The sequence below is a fragment of the Cupressus sempervirens genome, chromosome 7 (genome assembly GCF_028749045.1).
Source record: "Cupressus sempervirens isolate cs-2001-9-10 chromosome 7, ASM2874904v1, whole genome shotgun sequence".
Lineage (NCBI taxonomy): Eukaryota > Viridiplantae > Streptophyta > Pinopsida > Cupressales > Cupressaceae > Cupressus > Cupressus sempervirens.
In genome coordinates, this window is record NC_143124.1 from 688,318,798 (window position 1) to 688,338,672 (window position 19,875).

Below are 19,875 nucleotides of genomic sequence, written 5' to 3' on the forward strand. Positions count from 1 at the left end.
CTAACGGCCAAAGTTTTCGAATCGACTGAGCTACCTCGACTCGAATTGCCTCGAGCCTTAACCGCCTCCATTTTTTTTTTTTCGCTCGACTCATGTAATCGCACTCGCCTTGATTCTGAGTGGCCCGAGTCACTTACGTGATCCAAAACCGGGTAACTTTTTCTTTTTTCTTTTTTTTGTCAAGTCCCAAAGTTTTGAACTCGAATAGAGTCAGATGCCCCAACTCGAGTCATCTCCAAATTTTTCGCACGACTCATGTCACCGTGCTCGACTTGATTCTAAGTGCCCCGATCCATGTACATGATCCAAAAGCGGTTAACTTTTTCTTTTTGGTTAACGCCCAAAGTTTTCAACCCGACCCGCCTCGGCAACCTCGACTCAAAGCGCCTCGAGCCTTAATGGCCTCCAATGTTTTTGCACGACTCATGCCACCGTCGACTTTTTGCTCAAATCATGTCACCCAGGGCACCTCGATGCTACGTGACCCGAGCCCTGTGCGCGATCCAAAACTGGGTAAGGTTTTTTTTTGAACTCCCAAAATTTCATTCTTTTTTGCCTTACGAGACCTATCATGATCTCTTTTTATAAAGAAAATTCTCAAATCGGATCGTTTTGGCTACCCTACCTCGAATCCGGCTAGCTAGGCATAACGCCTCGAGTCAGCTCGGCAATACGTGAACTGAAACTTGTGCGTGATCCAAAAGCGAGTAACTTGTTTCTTTTTTTTTTTGTAATGCCCAAAATTTAGCGCTTTTCGCTGTACAGGGCCTCTCATGATTTTTTTTGTTATTTTTTTTTTTTCCCCTCGTCGACCCACTTTGGTGACCCAGTCGGGTCGCCCGAGGCTGGGGCGACGGAGATGGGTTGACCTAGTCGGGTGACCCAAGTTGGGTCGACCCAGGCGTGCGATCCTGGCTAGGGACAGCAAGTCGATTCTATAAGTTTGCTTGCCAATTTTGCTAGCCAGGTTGGCTCACCAAGTCATCTAACCATGTGGTCTTTGCCAAATCAAGAATTGACTCTTTAAGTCCACTCACAGCTCGTCAAGCCGGCTCACCAAGATGACTTACCGTCTCGCCTCACCAGGTTGCCTCTTCTTTAAGACCGCTCACCATGTCGGCTCCCCAAGTCACCTCATCGAGTCGACTATTCAGGTTGCCTCACCAAGTCGACCCCTTAAGTTCGCTCACCAAGTCAGCTCCCTAAGTCATCTCACTAAGTCGAATCACCTAGTCGTTTTACCACCTTGCCCCAGCAGGTGTGCTCGCCAAGTCGCCCCGCCGAGTTGCTTCTCTAAGCCCACTCACCATGTCAGCTCACCAAGTCGATTGTTCAAGTACGTTGCCAAGTCAACTCTTTAAGTTCGCTCACCAGGTCAGCCCGCCCAAGTTGCCTCTTTAAGTTCATTCGCCAGGTCGGCCCGCCCAAGTCGCATCAGCGGGCTAACTTGCCGAGTTACCTCACGAAGTTGACTCTTTAAGTGCGCTCACCAAGTCAGCTCACCAAGTCGACTCACCATCTTGCCTCGATAAGTTGGCTTGCCGAGTTACCCCACCAAGTTGTCGCCTCTTTAAGCTCGCTCACCGTGTCAGCTCGTCAGGTCGGCTCACCAAGTCGACTAATCAAGTAGGCCCACCAAGTCGCCTCAAGGATAGCTCCTCACCATGAGTCGCCTCACCATGTTAACTCAATGAGTCACCTCACCATGTTGACTCTTTGAGCCCACTCACCGGGTTGCCTCACCAAGTTGACTCAAGTACGTTGCCAAGTCGACTCTTTAAGTTCGCTCACCGGGTCGACTTGCCAAGTCAGCTCACCATGTCATCTCAACGAACCAACTCGCCGAGTTGCCTCACCACGTCGGCTCTCTAATACCACTCGCCAAGTCGCCCCACCAACTCGCCCCATTAGGCCCACTCACCACATCGCCCCGTTAGGCCCACTCTCACCAAGTGGACTCCTTAAGTCTGCTCATAAAGTCGAGCCACCAAGTACTCTCACCAAGTCGACTCTTTAAGTCCTTTCATCGAGTCACCCAACCAAGTAATCTCACCAAGTCAACTCTTTAGGTCCGTTCATGAAGTCACCCCACCAAGTGGACTCTTTAAGTTCGTTCATGAAGTCACTCTGCTAGGTCGGCCCACCAGGTTGACTCTTTAAGTTTGTTCATCAAGTCACCTCGCCAGGTCAGCCCACCAACTACTCTCACCAAGTCGACTCTTTAAGTTTGCTCACCAAGTCACCCTGCCAGGTCGGCCCACCAAGTACTCTCACCAGGTTGACTCTTTAGGTTTGTTCATCAAGGTACCCCACCGAGTACTCTCACCAAGTCGACTCTTTAAGTTCGTTCATCAAGTCGCCCCGCCAGGTCGGCCCACCAAGTACTCTCACCAAGTTGACCCTTTAAGTTCGGTCATCAACTCACCCCGCCAGGTCGGCCCACCAAGTACTCTCACAAAGTTCGACTCTTTAGGTTCGTTCATCAATTCACCCCACTAGCTCGGCCCACCAAGTTCTCTCACCAGGTCGACTCTTTAAGTTCGTTCATCAAGTCACCCCGCTAGTTCGACCCACCAAGTACTCTCACAAAGCCGACTGTCTAAGTTCGTTCATCAAGTCACCCTGCCAGGTCAGCCCACCAAGTACTCTCACCAAGTCACCCCGCTAGTTTGACCCACCAAGTTGACCCTTTAAGTTCGTTCATCAAGTCACCCAGCCAAGTCGGCCTACCAAGTCGACTCTTTAAGTCCGTTCATCAAGTCACGTGACCAGGTCAGCCCACCGAGTACTCTCACCAAGTCGACTCTTTAAGTTTGTTCATCAAGTCACCCGGCCAGGTCGGCCCACCAAGTACTCTCACCAAGTTGACTCTCTAAGTCCGTTCATCAAGACACCCTGCCAGGTCAGCCCACCAAGTTGAATCTTTAAGTCCGTTCATCAAGTCACCCCACCAAGTACTCTAACCAAGTTGATTCTTCAAGTGCGTTCATCAAGTCACCCGACCAACTACTCTCACCAAGTCGACTCTTTTACTATGTTCATCAAGTCACCCCACCAAGCACTCTCACCACGTCAACTCTTTAGGTCCGTTCATAAAGTCACCCCACCAAGTCGACCCTTCAAGTGCGTTCATCAAGTCACCCCAACAAGTACTCTCACCAATTCGACTCTTTAAATCTTTTCATCAAGTCACCACACCAAGTACTCTCACCAAGTCAACTCTTTAGGACCGTTCATCAAGTCACCTCACCAAGTCGACCCTTGAAGTCCGTTCATCAAGTCACCCCACCAAGTACTCCCACCAAGTCGACTCTTTAAGTCAGTTCACGAAGTCACCCAACCAGGTCGGCCCACCAAGGACTCTCACCAAGTCAACTCTCTAAGTTTGTTCATCAGGTCACCCCAACAAGTACTCTCACCAAGTCAACTCTTTAGGTCCGTTCATCAAGTCACCCCGCAAAGTCGACCCTCTAAGTTCGTTCATCAAGTCACCTGACCAAGTTGACTATTTAAGTCCTTTCATCAAGTCACCCCGCCAAGCCGACTCTTTAAGTCTGTTCATCAAGTCACCAGAACAACTACTCTCACCAAGTTGACTCTATAAGTCCGTTCATCAAGTCGGCCCACCAAGTACTCCCACCAAGTCGACTCTTTATGTCCATTCATCAGTTCACCCTGCCAAGTACTCTCACCAAGTACTCTTTAAGTTCGTTCGCCAGGTCAGCCCGCCCAAGTCGCATCAGCGGGCTAACTCGCCGAGTCACCTCACGAAGTTGACTCTTTAAGTGCGCTCACCAAGTCAGCTCACCAAGTCGACTCACCATCTCGCCTCGATAAGATGGCTTGCCGAGTTACCCCACCAAGTCGTCACCTCTTTAAGCCCGCTCATCGTGTCAGCTCGTCAGGTCGGCTCACCAAGTCGACTAATCAAGTAGGCCCACCAAGTCGCCTCAAGGATAGCTCCTCACCATGAGTCACCTCACCATGTTGACTCAATGAGTTGCCTCACCATGTTGACTAAATGAGTCGCCTCACCATGTTGACTCTTTGAGCCCGCTTGCCGGGTCGCCTCACCAAGTCGACTCGAGTACGTTGCCAAGTCGACTCTTTAAGTTCGCTCGCCGGGTCCACTCGCCAAGTCAGCTCACCATGTCATCTCAACGAACCAACTCGCCGAGTCACCTCACCATGTCGGCTCTCTAATACCACTTGCCAAGTCGCCCCACCAACTCGCCCCATTAGGCCCACTCTCACCAAGTGGACTCTTTAAGTCTGCTCATAAAGTTGAGCCACCAAGTACTCTCACCAAGTCGACTCTTTAAGTCCTTTCATCGAGTCACCCCACCAAGTACTCTCACCAAGTCAACTCTTTAGGTCCGTTCATAGAGTCACCCCACCAAGTCGACCCTTCAAGTGCGTTCATCAAGTCACCCCACCAAGTCAACTCTTTAAGTTCATTCATCAAGTCACCCCGCCAGGTCAGCCCACAAATTACTCTCTCCAAGGTTACTCTTTAAGTTCGTTCATCAATTCACCTCGCCAGGTCGGCCCACTGAGTGGACTCTTTAAGTTTGTTCATGAAGTCACTCTGCCAAGTCAGCCCACCAGGTCGACTCTTTAAGTTCGTTCATTAAGTCACCCCGCCAGGTCAGCCCACCAACTACTCTCACCAAGTTGGCTCTTTAAGTTTGCTCACCAAGTCACCCCGCCAGGTCGGCCCATCAAGTACTCTCACCAGGTTGACTCTTTAAGTTTGTTCATCAGGTCACCCCACTGGGTACTCTCACCAAGTTGACTCTTTATTTTTGTTCATCAAGTCACTCGGCCAGGTCGGCCCACCAAGTACTCTCACCAAGTCGACTCTCTAAGTCCGTTCATCAAGTCACCCCGCCAGGTCGGCCCACCAAGTCGAATCTTTAAGTCCGTTCATCAAGTCACCCCACCAAGTACTCTAACCAAGTCAATTCTTCAATTGCGTTCAACAAGTCACCTGACCAACTACTCTCACCAAGTCGACTCTTTAACTATGTTCATCAAGTCACCCCACCAAGCACTCTCACCACGTCAACTCTTTAGGTCCGTTCATAAAGTCACCCCACCAAGTCGACCCTTCAAGTGCGTTCATCAAGTCACCCCACCAAGTACTCTCACCAATTCGACTCTTTAAGTCTTTTCATCAATTCACCACACCAAGTACTCTCACCAAGTCAACTCTTTAGGACCGTTCATCAAGTCACCTCGCCAAGTCGACCCTTGAAGTCCGTTCATCAAGTCACCCCACCAAATACTCCCACCAAGTCGACTCTTTAAGTTAGTTCACGAAGACACCCAACCAGGTCGACCCACCAAGGACTCTCACCAAGTCGACTCTCTAAGTCTGTTCATCAGGTCACCCCACCGAGTACTCTCACCAAGTCAACTCTTTAGGTCCGTTCATCAAGTCACCCCGCAAAGTCGACCCTCTAAGTTCGTTCATCGAATCACCCGACCAAGTCGACTGTTTAAGTCCTTTCATCAAGTCACCCCGCCAAGCCGACTCTTTAAGTTCGTTCATCAAGTCACCAGAACAACTACTCTAACCAAGTCAACTCTATAAGTCCGTTCATCAAGTCGGCCCACCAAGTACTCCCACCAAGTTGACTCTTTAAGTCCGTTAATCAGTTCGCCCTGCCAAGTACTCTCACCAAGTCAACTCTTTAGGTCCGTTCATCAAGTCACCCTGCCAAGTCGACCCTTTAAGTCCGTTCATCAAGTTGCCCCGCCGAGTTGCTTCTCTAAGCCCACTCACCATGTCCGCTCACCAAGTCGGTTGTTCAAGTACGTTGCCAAGTCAACTCTTTAAGTTCGCTCGCTAGGTCAGCCCGCCCAAGTCGCCTCTTTAAGTTCGTTCGCTAGGTCGGCCCGCCCAAGTCGCATCAGCGGGCTAACTCACCGAGTCACCTCACGAAGTTGACTCTTTAAGTGCGCTCACCAAGTAAGCTCACCAAGTCGACTCACCATCTCGCCTCGATAAGATGGCTTGCCAAGTTACCCCACCAAGTCGTCGCCTCTTTAAGCCCGCTCACCGTGTCAGCTCTTCAGGTCGGCTCACCAAGTCGACTAATCAAGTAGGCCCACCAAGTCACCTCAAGGATAGCTCCTCACCATGAGTCGCCTCACCATGTTGACTCAATGAGTCACCTCACCATGTTGACTCTTTCAGCCCGCTCGCTGGGTCGCCTCACCAAGTCGACTCGAGTACGTTGCCAAGTTGACTCTTTAAGTTCGCTCGCCGGGTCCACTCACCAAGTCAGCTCACCATGTCATCTCAACGAACCAACTCGCCGAGTCGCCTCACCACGTCGGCTCTCTAATACCACTCGCCAAGTCGCCCCACCAACTTGCCCCGTTAGGCCCACTCACCACATCGGCCCGTTAGGCCCACTCTCACCAAGTGGACTCTTTAAGTCTGCTCATAAAGTCGAGCCACCAAGTACTCTCACCAAGTTGACTCTTTAAGTCCATTCATCGAGTCACCCCACCAAGTACTCTCACCAAGTCAACTCTTTAGGTCTGTTCATAGAGTCACCCCACCAAGTCGACCCTTCAAGTGCATTAATCAAGTCACCCCACCAAGTTGACTCTTTAAGTTCATTCATCAAGTCACCCTGCCAGGTCAGCCCACAAATTACTCTCTCCAAGTCGACTCTTTAAGTTCGTTCATCAATTCACCCCGCCAGGTCCGCCCACCGAGTGGACTCTTTAAGTTCGTTCATGAAGTCACTCTGCCAAGTCGGCCCACCAGGTTGACTCTTTAAGTTCGTTCATCAAGTCACCCAGCCAGGTTAGCCCACCAACGACTCTCACCAAGTCGACTCTTTAAGTTTTCTCACCAAGTCACCCCGCAAGGTCGGCCCACCAAGTACTCTCACCAGGTCGACTCTTTAGGTTTGTTCATTAGGTCACCCCACCGAGTACTCTCACCAAGTTGACTCTTTAAGTTCGTTCATCATGTCGCCCCGCCAGGTCGGCCCACCAAGTACTCTCACCAAGTCGACCCTTTAAGTTCGGTCATCAACTCACCCCGCCAGGTCGGCCCACCAAGTACTCTCACAAAGTCGACTCTTTAGGTTCATTCATCAATTCACCCCACCAGCTCGGCCCACCAAGTTCTCTCACAAGGTTGACTCTTTAAGTTCGTTCATCAAGTCACCCTGCCAGTTCGACCCACCAAGTACTCTCACAAAGTCGACTCTCTAAGTTCATTCAGCAAGTCACCCTGCCAGGTCAGCCCACGAAGTACTCTCACCAAGTCACCCCGCTAGTTCGACCCACCAAGTCAACCCTTTAAGTTCGTTCATCAAGTCACCCGGCCAAGTCGGCCCACCAAGTCGACTCTTTAAGTCCGTTCATCAAGTCACGTGACTAGGTCGACTCTTTAAGTCCGTTCATAAGGTCACCCCGCCAGGTCGGCCCACCAAGTCGAATCTTTAAGTCCGTTCATCAAGTCACCCCACCAAGTACTCTAACCAAGTCGATTCTTCAAGTGCGTTCATCAAGTCACCCGACCAACTACTCTCACCAAGTTGACTCTTTAACTATGTTCATCAAGTCACCCCACCAAGCACTCTCACCACATCAACTCTTTAGGTCCGTTCATAAAGTCACCCCACCAAGTCGACCCTTCAAGTGCATTCATTAAGTCACCCCACCAAGTACTCTCACCAATTCGACTCTTTAAGTCTTTTCATCAAGTCACCACACCAAGTACTCTCACCAAGTCAACTCTTTAGGACCGTTCATCAAGTCACCTTGCCAAGTCGACCCTTGAAGTCCATTCATCAAGTCACCCCACCAAGTACTCCCACCAAGTTGACTCTTTAAGTCAGTTCACGAAGTCACCCAACCAGGTCGGCCCACCAAGGACTCTCACCAAGTCGACTCTCTAAGTCTGTTCATCAGGTCACCCCACTGAGTACTCTCACCAAGTCAACTCTTTAGGTTCGTTCATCAAGTCACCCCGCAAAGTTGACCCTCTAAGTTCGTTCATCGAGTCACCCGACCAAGTCGACTGTTTAAGTCCTTTCATCAAGTCACCCCACCAAGCCGACTCTTTAAGTCCGTTCATCAAGTCACCAGAACAACTACTCTCACCAAGTCGATTCTATAAGTCCGTTCATCAAGTCGGCCCACCAAGTACTCCCACCAAGTTGACTCTTTAAGTCCGTTCATCAGTTCACCCCGCCAAGTACTCTCACCAAGTCAACTCTTTAGGTCCGTTCATCATGTCACCCTGCCAAGTCGACCCTTTAAGTCCGTTCATCATGTCGCCCCGCCGAGTTGCTTCTCTAAGCCCACTCACCATGTCAGCTCACCAAGTCGGTTGTTCAAGTACGTTGCCAAGTCAACTCTTTAAGTTCGCTCGCCAGGTCAGCCCGCCCAAGTCACCTCTTTAAGTTCGTTTGCCAGGTCGGCCTGCCCAAGTCACATCAGCGGGCTAACTCGCTGAGTCACCTCACGAAGTTGACTCTTTAAGTGCACTCACCAAGTCAGCTCAACAAGTGGACTCACCATCTCGCCTCGATAAGTTGGCTTGCCGAGTTACCCCACCAAGTCGTCGCCTCGTTAAGCCCGCTCACCGTGTCAGCTCATTAGGTCGGCTCACCAAGTTGACTAATCAAGTAGGCCCACCAAGTCGCCTCAAGGATAGCTCCTCACCATGTTGACTCTTTGAGCCTGCTCGCCGGGTCGCCTCACCAAGTCGACTCGAGTACGTTGCCAAGTCGACTCTTTAAGTTCGCTCGTCGGGTTGACTCACCAAGTCAGCTCACCATATCATCTCAACGAACCAACTCGCCGAGTCGCCTCACCACGTCAGCTCTCTAATACCACTTGCCAAGTCGCCCCACCAAGTCGCCCCGTTAGGCCCACTCTCACCAAGTGGACTCTTTAAGTCTGCTCATAAAGTCGAGCCACCAAGTACTCTCACCAAGTCGACTCTTTAAGTCCTTTCATCGAGTCACCCCACCAAGTACTCTCACCAAGTCAACTCTTTAGGTCCGTTCATAGAGTCACCCCACCAAGTTGACCCTTGAAGTGCGTTCATCAAGTCACCCCACCAAGTCGACTCTTTAAGTTCATTCATCAAGTCACCCCGCCAGGTCAGCCCACAAATTACTCTCACCAAGTTGACTCTTTAAGTTCGTTCATCAAGTCACCCCACTAGGTTGGCCCACCGAGTGGACTCTTTAAGTTCGTTCATGAAGTCACTCTGCCAAGTCGGCCCACCAGGTCGACTCTTTAAGTTCGTTCATCAAGTCACCCCGCTAGGTCAGCCCACCAACTACTCTCACCAAGTCGACTCTTTAAGTTTGCTCACCAAGTCACCCCGCCAGGTCGGCCCACCAAGTACTCTCACCAGGTCGACTCTTTAGGTTTGTTCATCAGGGCACCCCACCGAGTACTCTCACCAAGTCGACTCTTTAAGTTGCTTCATCAAGTCGCCCCGCCAGGTCAGCCCACCAAGTACTCTCACCAAGTCGACCCTTTAAGTTCGGTCATCAACTCACCCCGCCAGGTCGGCCCACCAAGTACTCTCACAAAGTTGACTCTTTAGGTTCGTTCATCAATTCACCCCGCCAGCTCGGCCCACCAAGTTCTCTCACCAGGTCGACTCTTTAATTTCGTTCATCAAGTCACCCTGCCAATTCGACTCACCAAGTACTCTCACAAAGTCGACTCTCTACGTTCGTTCATCAAGTCACCCTGCCAGGTCAGCCCACCAAGTACTCTCACCAAGTCACCCCGCTAGTTCGACCCACCAAGTCGACTCTTTAACTTCGTTCATCAAGTCACCCGACCAAGTCAGCCCACCAAGTTGACTCTTTAAGTCCGTTCATCAAGTCACGTTACCAGGTCAGCCCACCGAGTACTCTCACCAAGTCGACTCTTTAAGTTTGTTCATCAAGTCACCCGGCCAGATCGGCCCACCAAGTACTCTCACCAAGTCGACTCTCTAAGTCCGTTCATCAAGTCACCCCGCCAGGTCGGCCCACCAAGTCGAATCTTTAAGTCCGTTCATCAAGTCACCCCACCAAGTACTCTAACCAAGTCGATTCTTCAAATGCGTTCATCAAGTCACCCGACCAACTACTCTCACCAAGTCGACTCTTTAACTATTTTCATCAAGTCACCCCACCAAGCACTCTCACCACGTCAACTCTTTAAGTCCGTTCATAAAGTCACCCCACCAAGTCGACCCTTCAAGTGCGTTCATCAAGTCACCCCACCAAGTACTCTCACCAATTCGACTCTTTAAGTCTTTTCATCAAGTCACCACACCAAGTACTCTCACCAAGTCAACTCTTTAGGACCGTTCATCAAGTCACCTCGCCAAGTCGACCCTTGAAGACCGTTCATCAAGTCACCCCACCAAGTACTCCCACCAAGTTGACTCTTTAAGTCAGTTCACGAAGTCACCCAACCAGGTCGGCCCACCAAGGACTCTCACCAAGTCGACTCTCTAAGTCTGTTCATCAGGTCACCCCACCGAGTACTCTCACCAAGTCAACTCTTTAGGTCTGTTCATCAAGTCACCCCGCAAAGTCGACCGTCTAAGTTCGTTCATCGAGTCACCCGACCAAGTCGACTGTTTAAGTCCTTTCATCAAGTCACCCTGCCAAGCCGACTCTTTAAGTCTATTCATCAAGTCACCAGAACAACTACTCTCACCAAGTCGACTCTATAAGTCCGTTCATCAAGTCGGCCCACCAAGTACTCCCACCAAGTCGACTCTTTAAGTTCGTTCATTAGTTCACCCTGCCAAGTACTCTCACCAAGTCAACTCTTTAGGTCCGTTCATCAAGTCGCCCCGCCAAGTCGACCCTTTAAGTCCGTTCATCAAGTCGCCCCGCCAAGTACTCTCACCAAGTCGACCCTTTAAGTCCTTTCATCAAGTCACCCCACCAAGTCGACTCTTGAAGTCTGTTCATCAAGTCACCAGAACAAGTAATCTAACCAAGTCGACTCTTTAAGTCTGTCCATAAAGTCACCCCACCAGGTCGGCCCACCAAGTACTCCCACCAAGCCGACTCTTTATGTCCGTTCATCAGTTCACCCCGCCAAGTACTCTCACCAAGTTGACTCTTTAAGTCTTCTCATCAAGTCGAGCCACCAGGTACTCTCACCAAGTCGACTCTTTGAGTTCGTTCATCAAGTCGCCCCACCAAGTACTCTAACCAAGTCGATTCTTCAAGTGCGTTCATCAAGTCGCCCCACCAAGTACTCTCACCAAGTCGACTCTTTAAGTCCTTTCATCGAGTCACCCCGCCAAGTACTCTCACCAAGTCAACTCTTTAGGTCCGTTCATAGAGGCACCCCACCAAGTCGACCCTTCAAGTGCGTTCATCAAGTCACCCCGCCAGGTCAGCCCACCAAGTTGAATCTCTAAGTCCGTTCATCAAGTCACCGTCCCGATCTGGCCAAGCCGTTCTGGCTGAGCCATGCTGGCTGAGCCGATCTGGGTGAGCCATTCTGGCCGACCCAATCCTGCCGAGCCATTCTCGGCAAGCCATGCTGGCCGAGCCGATCTGGGCGAGCCATTCTGGCCGAGCCGATCTGGGCGAGCCGTTTTGGCCGAGCCATGCTGGCTGAGCCGATCTGGGCGAGCCGTTCTGGCCGAGCCATTCTGGGCGAGCCGATCTGGGTGAGCCGATCTGGGCGAGCCATTCTGGCCGAGCCGATCTGGGTGAGCCGTTCTGGCCGAGCCATGCTGGCTGAGCCGATCTGGGCGAGCCATTTTGGTCGAGCCGTTCTGGCCGAGCTGATCTGGGCGAGCCGATCTGGGTGAGCCGTTCTGGCCGAGCCATGCTGGCCGAGCCGATCTGGGTGAGCCGTTCTGGCCGAGCCATGTTGGCTGAGCCATTCTGGCCGAGCCATGTTGGCCGAGCCGATGTGGCCAAGCTCCAAAAATGGTGTCGTGGATGGCTGTTTGGTCGCCTCTGTGCCAACTCGATCGGCACAACATTGGGAATGGTTCGATAGCGGTTGTCGTTCCAATGTGTCATCGGGATGTCTTGGAACGCGGCCTTTCAAGGGCGAGCTCGCGTCTAGCACTTGGATTGTGCTTCATCACAAGTGAATGGGGAGATCTCTTTGTGAACGGCGGCACGGCGATTGCAAGAGAAAATTGACTTAGTAGTCAGAGCATTGGCCTCGGGCCATTGTGACGGCCTTGCAATTTCTCTATAATTGCAACCTATGTTTGCGCAGTAGCAGAGTTTGCATGTATGATTGGGCTTTGTTCTTGACAGTTCCAAGTACTCTCACCGTTTCACCAAGTCACCATGCTGGCCGACCCGATCTGGCCGAGCTGATCTGGGCGAGCCATGCTGGCCGAGCCAAGCTGGCCGAGCTGATCTGGGCGAGCCATGCTGGCCGACCCGATCTGGGCGAGCCATTCTTGCCGACCCGATCTGGGCGAGCTCCAAAAACGGTGTCGTGGATGGCTGTTGGGTCACATTTTTCATTGAATTGGATTTTTAAGGGAGTTGTCTGTGCTATCGCAGATTTCTAATGCAGAGCGAGCCTGGCACTAATAGCTTATATAGGAGAGGTTGTTGCCGCGAGCCTCTCCCATGCACCTTTCATTGATTCAACATTGGTGTCTAGGCGGATCGGATTGTTGGGTTTTCAAACGGTGTATGCTGATGTTGAATCAATGAAAGGGGCATGAAGCGATCTCAGTGCTTTTCCTCGGCTCTCCTTTAGATCATGTTTTTCGACGACTCAATTTTGGAAAAGGTGAGGCAGTGGTTGCTGATCCATGGCGTGTGTTTTTGGTGATTTTAAAACTTGATCTAAACGTGAGCCCTTGTCTAGCACTCCGGCGTTGCTTGGTATAATGGCAATTTGCTATGGGTGCTCGGTGCTCTAGCAATTTGTCATGGTGTACTTGTCGCGGCTACATGGGAGCTTTAATATCGAAAGCTCTCGGCGAAAAATGGTGGCCGAGCCATGCTGGCCAACCCGATCTGGCTTAGCCGTTTTCGTCGACCCGATCTGGCTCTTCTTTCTCACTCCATCGACACAAATTTAGGAGTTGTTCGACAGTGGTTGTCATTCCAATGTGTCATTGCGGTGATCTAGAGAGCGATGCTAAGCGCGGGAGCTTGCGTCTAGCATTTGGGGATGTTTGTGCAAGCGAGCAAGGGAGCTTCTCTTATCGAAACCTCTCCGTGGCCTTTGAATATAGACGCAGTGCCGACGATATCGATGGATATGAGCCTTAGATTCTTAAATTGTTCAGCTAACATTGGTTTTTGTGAGAGATGGTTATGAAAGCACTTCCCGATCGATACGCTGGAGTTCCCTAAGATCGCCTCTGTGCCAACTCGATCGGCACAACATTGGGAATGGTTCGATAGCGGTTGTCGTTCCAATGTGTCATTGGGATGTCTTGGAACGCAGCCTTTCAAGGATGAGCTCGCGTCTAGCACTTGGATTGTGCGTCATCACAAGTGATTGGGGAGATCTCTCTGTGAACGGCGGCATGGCGATTGCAAGAGAAAATTGACTTAGTAGTCGGAGCATTGGCCTCGGGCCATTGTGACGGCCTTGCAATTTCTCTATAATTGCAACCTATGTTTGCGCAGTAGCAGAGTTTGCACGTTAGATTGGCCTTTGTTCTTGACAGTTCGTAGTACTCTCACCAAGTCAGCAAGTCACCATGCTGGCCGAGCTGATCTGGGCGAGCCATGCTGGCCGAGCCGATCTGGGCGAGCTCCAAAAATGGTGTCGTGGATGGCTGTTTGGTCACATTTTTCATTGAATTAGATTTTTAAGGGAGTTGTCTGCGTTATCGCAGATTTCTAATGTAGAGCGAGCCTCGCACTAATAGCTTATATAGGAGAGGTTGTTGCCGCGAGCCTCTCCCATGCCCCTTTCATTGATTCAACATTGGTGTCTAGGCGGATCGGATTGTTGGGTTTTCAAATGGTGTATGCTGATGTTGAATGAATGAAAGGGGCATGAAGTGATCTCAGTGCTTTTCCTCGGCTCTCCTTTAGATCATGTTTTCTGATGACTCAATTTTGGAGAAGGTGAGGTAGCGGTTGCCGATCAATGGCGTGTGTTTTTGGTGGTTTTAAAACATGATCTAAACGTGAGCCTTTGTCTAGCACTCCGGCATTGCTTGGTATAATGGCAATTTGCTATGGGTGCTCGGCGCTCTAGCAATTTGTCATGGTGTACTTATCACAGCTACATGGGAGCTTTAATATCAAAAGCTCTTGACGAAAAATGGTGGCCGAGCCATGCTGGCGAACCCGATCTGGCTTAGCCGTTTTCGTCGACCCAATTTGGGGATGTTTGTGCAAGCGAGCAGGGGAGCTTCTCTTATCGGAACCTCTCTGTGGCCTTTGAATATAGACCCAGTGCCGACGATATCGATGGATACGAGCCTTGGATTATAAAATTGTTCAGCTAACATTGGTTTTTGTGAGAGATGGGTACGAAAGTACTTCCCGATCGATACGTGAGAGTTCCCTAAGATCACCTCTGTGCCAACTCGATCGGCAAAACATTGGGAATGGTTCGACAGTGGTTGTCGTTCCAATGTGTCATCGGGATGTCTTGGAACGCGGCCTTTCAAGGGCGAGCTTGCGTCTAGCACTTGGATTGTGCGTCGTCACAAGTGAATGGGGAGATCTCTCTGTGAACGGCGGCATGGCGATTGCAAGAGAAAATTGACCTAGTAGTCAGAGCATTGGCCTCGGGCCATTGTGAAGGCCTTGCAATTTCTCTATAATTGCAAGCTATGTTTGTAGTACCAGAGTTTGCATGTTAGATTGGCCTTTGTTCTTGACAGTTCGAAGTACTCTCACCGAGTCAGCAAGTCACCATGCTGGCCGAGCCGATCTGGGCGAGCCGATCTGGGCGAGCTCCAAAAACGGTGTCGTGGATGGCTGTTTGGTCACATTTTTCATTGAATTGGATTTTTAAGGTTTTTGTCCGTGCTATCGCAGATTTCTAATGCAGAGCGAGCCTCGCACTAATAGCTTATATAGGAGAGGTTGTTGCCACGAGCCTCTCCCATGCCCCTTTCATTGATTCAACATTGGTGTCTAGGCGGATTGGATTGTTGGGTTTTCAAATGGTGTATGCTGATGTTGAATGAATGAAAGGGGCATGAAGTGATCTCAGTGCTTTTCCTCGGCTCTCCTTTAGATCATGTTTTCCGATGACTCAATTTTTGAAAAGGTGAGGGAGCGGTTGCCGATCCATGGCGTGTCTTTTTGGTGATTTTAAAACTTGATCTAAACGTGAGCCCTTGTCTAGCACTCCAGCGTTGCTTGGTATAATGGAAATTTGCTATGGGTACTCGGCGCTCTAGCAATTTTGTCATGGTGTACTTATCGCTGCTACATGGGAGCTTTAATATCGAAAGCTCTCAGCGAAAAATGGTGTGGCCGAGCCATGCTGGCCGACCCGATCTGGCTTAGCCATTTTCGTCGACCCGATCTGGCTCTTCTTTCTCACTCCATTGGCACAAATTCGGGAGTTGTTCGACAGCGGTTGTCGTTCCAATGTGTCATTGCGGTGATCTGGAGAGCGATGCTAAGGGCAGGAGCTTGCGTCTAGCAGTTGGGGATGTTTGTGCAAGAGAGCAGGGGAGCTTCTCTTATCGAAACCTCTCTGTGGCCTTTGAATATAGACCCAGTGCAAACGATATCGATGGATACGAGCCTTGGATTCTAAAATTGTTTAGCTAACATTGGTTTTTGTGAGAGATGGGTACGAAAGCACTTCTCGATCGATTCGCAGGAGCTCCCTAAGATTTCCTCTGTGCCAACTCGATCGGCACAACATTGGGAATGGTTCGACAGCGGTTGTCATTCCAATGTGTCATCGAGATGTCTTGGAATGCGGCCTTTCAAGGGCGAGATTGCATCTAGCACTTGGATTGTGTGTCGTCACAAGTGAATGGGGAGATCTCTCTATGAACGGCGGCATGGTGATTGCAAGAGAAAATTGACTTAGTAGTCGGAGCATTGGCCTTGGGCCATTGTGATGGCCTTGCAATTTCTCTATAATTGCAACCTATGTTTGCGCAGTAGCAGAGTTTGCATGTAAGATTGGCCTTTGTTCTTGACAGTTCCAGGAGATGACCTCCGGAACTTTTGGATTGGGCCCCTTCAAGGTGAAATTCATCCAGTTGATTGGATGAGCTCGATGACCATTTCACTCCCTTGGCTCCATGAATTCAAATCCCATCCAGCTGCCGTGAAGCCATCCCAATTTTGCTATGCGAGGGCTCTCTCCCCAGAGTCGTTCTCTTTGCAACAACTTATTTGGCAAAAAAATTTTGGAATGGTTCGACAGCGGTTGTCATTCCAATGGTGCCATTGTGGTGGTTGCCTGGGCAGCAATCTGAAGGGCGAGCCGTCGTCTAGCAGTTGGGCTGCGCATCACGAGTGATAAGGGAGCCTTTTTAATCGAAAGCTCCCCGTGACCATTCGATGAGAAGAGCCATTGCTTGTGTGAGCAAGGACGAATGCAACCTCGGATTCCAAAGGAAATCAATGACATCGGATCTATATATAAGATCAGAATGAAGCAGCAGCCCATTTTCCATGCGCGGCTCCCCAAAGTTGCTCATCTTTCTCACTCCATCAGCACAAATTCGGGAGTTGTTCGACAGCGGTTGTCATTCCAATGTGTCATTGCGGCGATCTGGAGAGCGATGCTAAGGGCGGGAGCTTGTGTCTAGCATTTGGGATGTTTGTGCGAGCGAGTGGGGGAGCTTCTCTTATCGGAACCTCTCCATGGCCTTTGAATATATAGACCCAGTGCCGACGATATCGATGGATACGAGCCTTGGATTCTAAATTTGTTCACAGCTAAGATTGGTTTTTGTGAGAGATGGGTACGAAAGCACATCCCGATTGCTACGTGGGAGCTCCCTAAGGTCGCCTCTGTGCCAACTCGATCGGCACAACATTGGGAATGGTTCGACAGCGGTTGTCATTCCAATGTGTCATCGGGGGATGTCTCAGAAAGTGGCCTGGCCTTTCAAGGGCAAGCTCGCTTCTATCACTTGGATTGTGCGTCGCATCACAAGTGAATGGGGAGATCTCTCTGTGAATGGCGGCATGGTGATTGCAAGAGAAAATTGACTTAGTCGGAGCATTGGCCTCGGGCCACTGTGATGGCTTGGCAATTTCTCTTTAATTGCAACCTATGTTTGCGCAGTAGCATAGTTTGCAAGTAAGACGGTCCTTGTTCTTGAGAGTTCCAGGAGATGACCTCCGGAACTTTTGGATTGGGCCCCTTCAAGGTGAAATTCATCTAGTTGATCAGATGAGCTCGATGACCATTTCAGTCCCTTGGCTCCATGAATTCACATCTCCTTACCGATGACAATCTTTTGCTCCTTAGATGACCTCATAATAAATTGGGTTGTGGATGGCTGTTTGGTCATAATTTTCAACGATTTGGATTTTTATGGCGGATGTTGGCATGTTCGCTAATTTCTAATGCAGAGCGAGCCTCGCACTAATAGCTTATATAGGAGAGGTTGTTGCCGTGAACCTCTCCCATGCCCCTCTCATTGATTCAACGGCGGTGTCAAGGCGGATGGAAATGTCAAATTTTGAAATAGTGGACGCCGACGTTTAATCAATTGGAGGGGCATGAAGCCCACCCTCGAGGTGCTATTCCTCGACTCTCCTTTAGATCATGTTTTCTTGTCACTCAGCTGGCACAATTTCGAAAAGCAGTTGGGCTGCGCATCACGAGTGACAAGGGAGCCTTTGTGATCGGAAGCTCCCCGTGGCCATTCGATGAGAAGAGTCGTTGCTTGTGTGAGCAAGGATGAATGCAGCCTCAGATTCCAAATGAAATCAACGACATTGGATCTATATATAAGAGCGGAATGAAGCAGCAGCCCATTTGCGATGCGCGGCTCCCCAAAGTTGCTATTCTTTCTCACTCCATCGGGGCACAAATGCGGGAGTTGTTCGACAGCGGTCGTCGTTCCAATGGTGTCATTGCGGCAAAATTTGTTCACAGCTAAGATTGGTTTTTGTGAGAGATGGGTATGAAAGCACATCCCGATTGCTACGCGGGAGCTCCCTAAGGTCGCCTCTATGCCAACTCGATCGCCACAACATTGGGAATGGTTCGATAGCAGTTGTCATTCCAATGTGTCATTGGGGGATGTCTTGGAAAGTGGTCTTTCTTACAAGGGCGAGCTCGCGTCTAGCACTTGGTTTGTGCATCGCGTCACAAGTGAATGGGGGATGTCTTGGAAAGTGGCAGTAGCAGAGTTTGCATGTAAGATGGGCCTTGTTCTCGAGAGTTCCAGGAGATGACCTCCAGAACTTTTGGATTGGGCCCCTTCAAGGTGAAATTCATCCAGTTGATCGGATGAGCTCGATGACCATTTCAGTCCCTTGGCTCCATGAACTCACATCTCCTAACCGATGACAATCTTTTGCTCCTCTGCCAACCTCATAAAAAATTGGGTCGTGAATGGCTGTTTGGTAGGAATTTTAAAGGATTTGGATTTTTAAGGTGGATGTCGGTGTGTTCGCTAATTTCTAATGCAGAGCAAGCCTTGCACTAATAGCTTATATTGGAGAGGTGGTTGCCGCGAGCCTCTCCCCTACCCCTCTCATTGATTCAATGCCGGTGTCAAGGCGGATCGATATGTCAGATTTTGAAACGGTGGACGCCGACGTTGAATCAATTAGAGGGGCATGAAGCCCACCCTGGATGTGCTATTCCTCGACTCTCCTTTAGATCATGTTTTCTTCTCACTAAGCTGGCGCGATTTCGGAAAAAGGTTTGGCAGCGGTTGCCATCCCTCACCGCATCTACTTGGTGATTTTAAAACTCGATCTAAAATGGGAGCCGTCGCCTAGCACCTCCGAGTGGTGTTGCTCGGGTATTGCATAAAATTATGCCAACGGCGCAAATCCCCCAACAAATGTCTATGCTTGGACCCTCTCTTAGATCACCTTCTTCGATCACTCGACCGACGCAACTACGAAAGAGACTTGGCAGCGGTTGCCATTCTACAGCGCATCTGTTCAGCGATTTTGAAGTTGATCTAATGGCAAGCCCTTGTCTCTAGCCATGAGGTGGGTGCTTGGCACTCTAGCAAAAATTTTTGCGTGCCTATCGCGGCTACAATGGGAGAGGTGGTTGCTGCGAGCCTCTCCTGTGCCCCCCTCGAGGGTGCTATTCTTGGACTCTCCTTTAGATCATGTTTTCTTGTCACTTAGCTGGCGCAATTTCGGAAAAAGGTTTGGCAGCGGTTGCCAGCCCTCACCGCGTCTACTTGGTGATTTTAAAACTCGATCTAAAATGGGAGCCCTCGTCTAGCACCTTCATCTGATGTTGCTCGGGTATTGCATAAATTTATGCCATCGACGCGAATCCCCCAACGAATGCCTACGCTTGGACCCTCTCTTAGATCACCTTCTTCGATCACTCGACCGACGCAACTACGGAAGAGACTTGGCAGCGGTTGCCATTCTACAGCGCGTCTGTTCAGCGATTTCGAAGTTGATCTAATGGCGAGCCCTTGACTCTAGCCATGAGGTGGGTGCTTGGCGCTCTAGCAAAAATTTTTGCGTGCCTATCGTGGCTACAACGGGAGAGGTGGTTTCCGCGAGCCTCTCCCGTGCTCCCCTCATTGATTCAACGCCACTGTCAGGGTGAATGGATATGTCAGATTTTGAAACGGTGGACGCCGACGTTGAATCAATTAGAGGGGCATGAAGCCCACCCTCGAGGGTGCTATTACTAGACTCTCCTTTAGATAATTTTTTCTTGTCACTCAGCTGGCACAATTTTGGAAAAAGGTTTGGCAGCGGTTGCCAGCCCTCACCG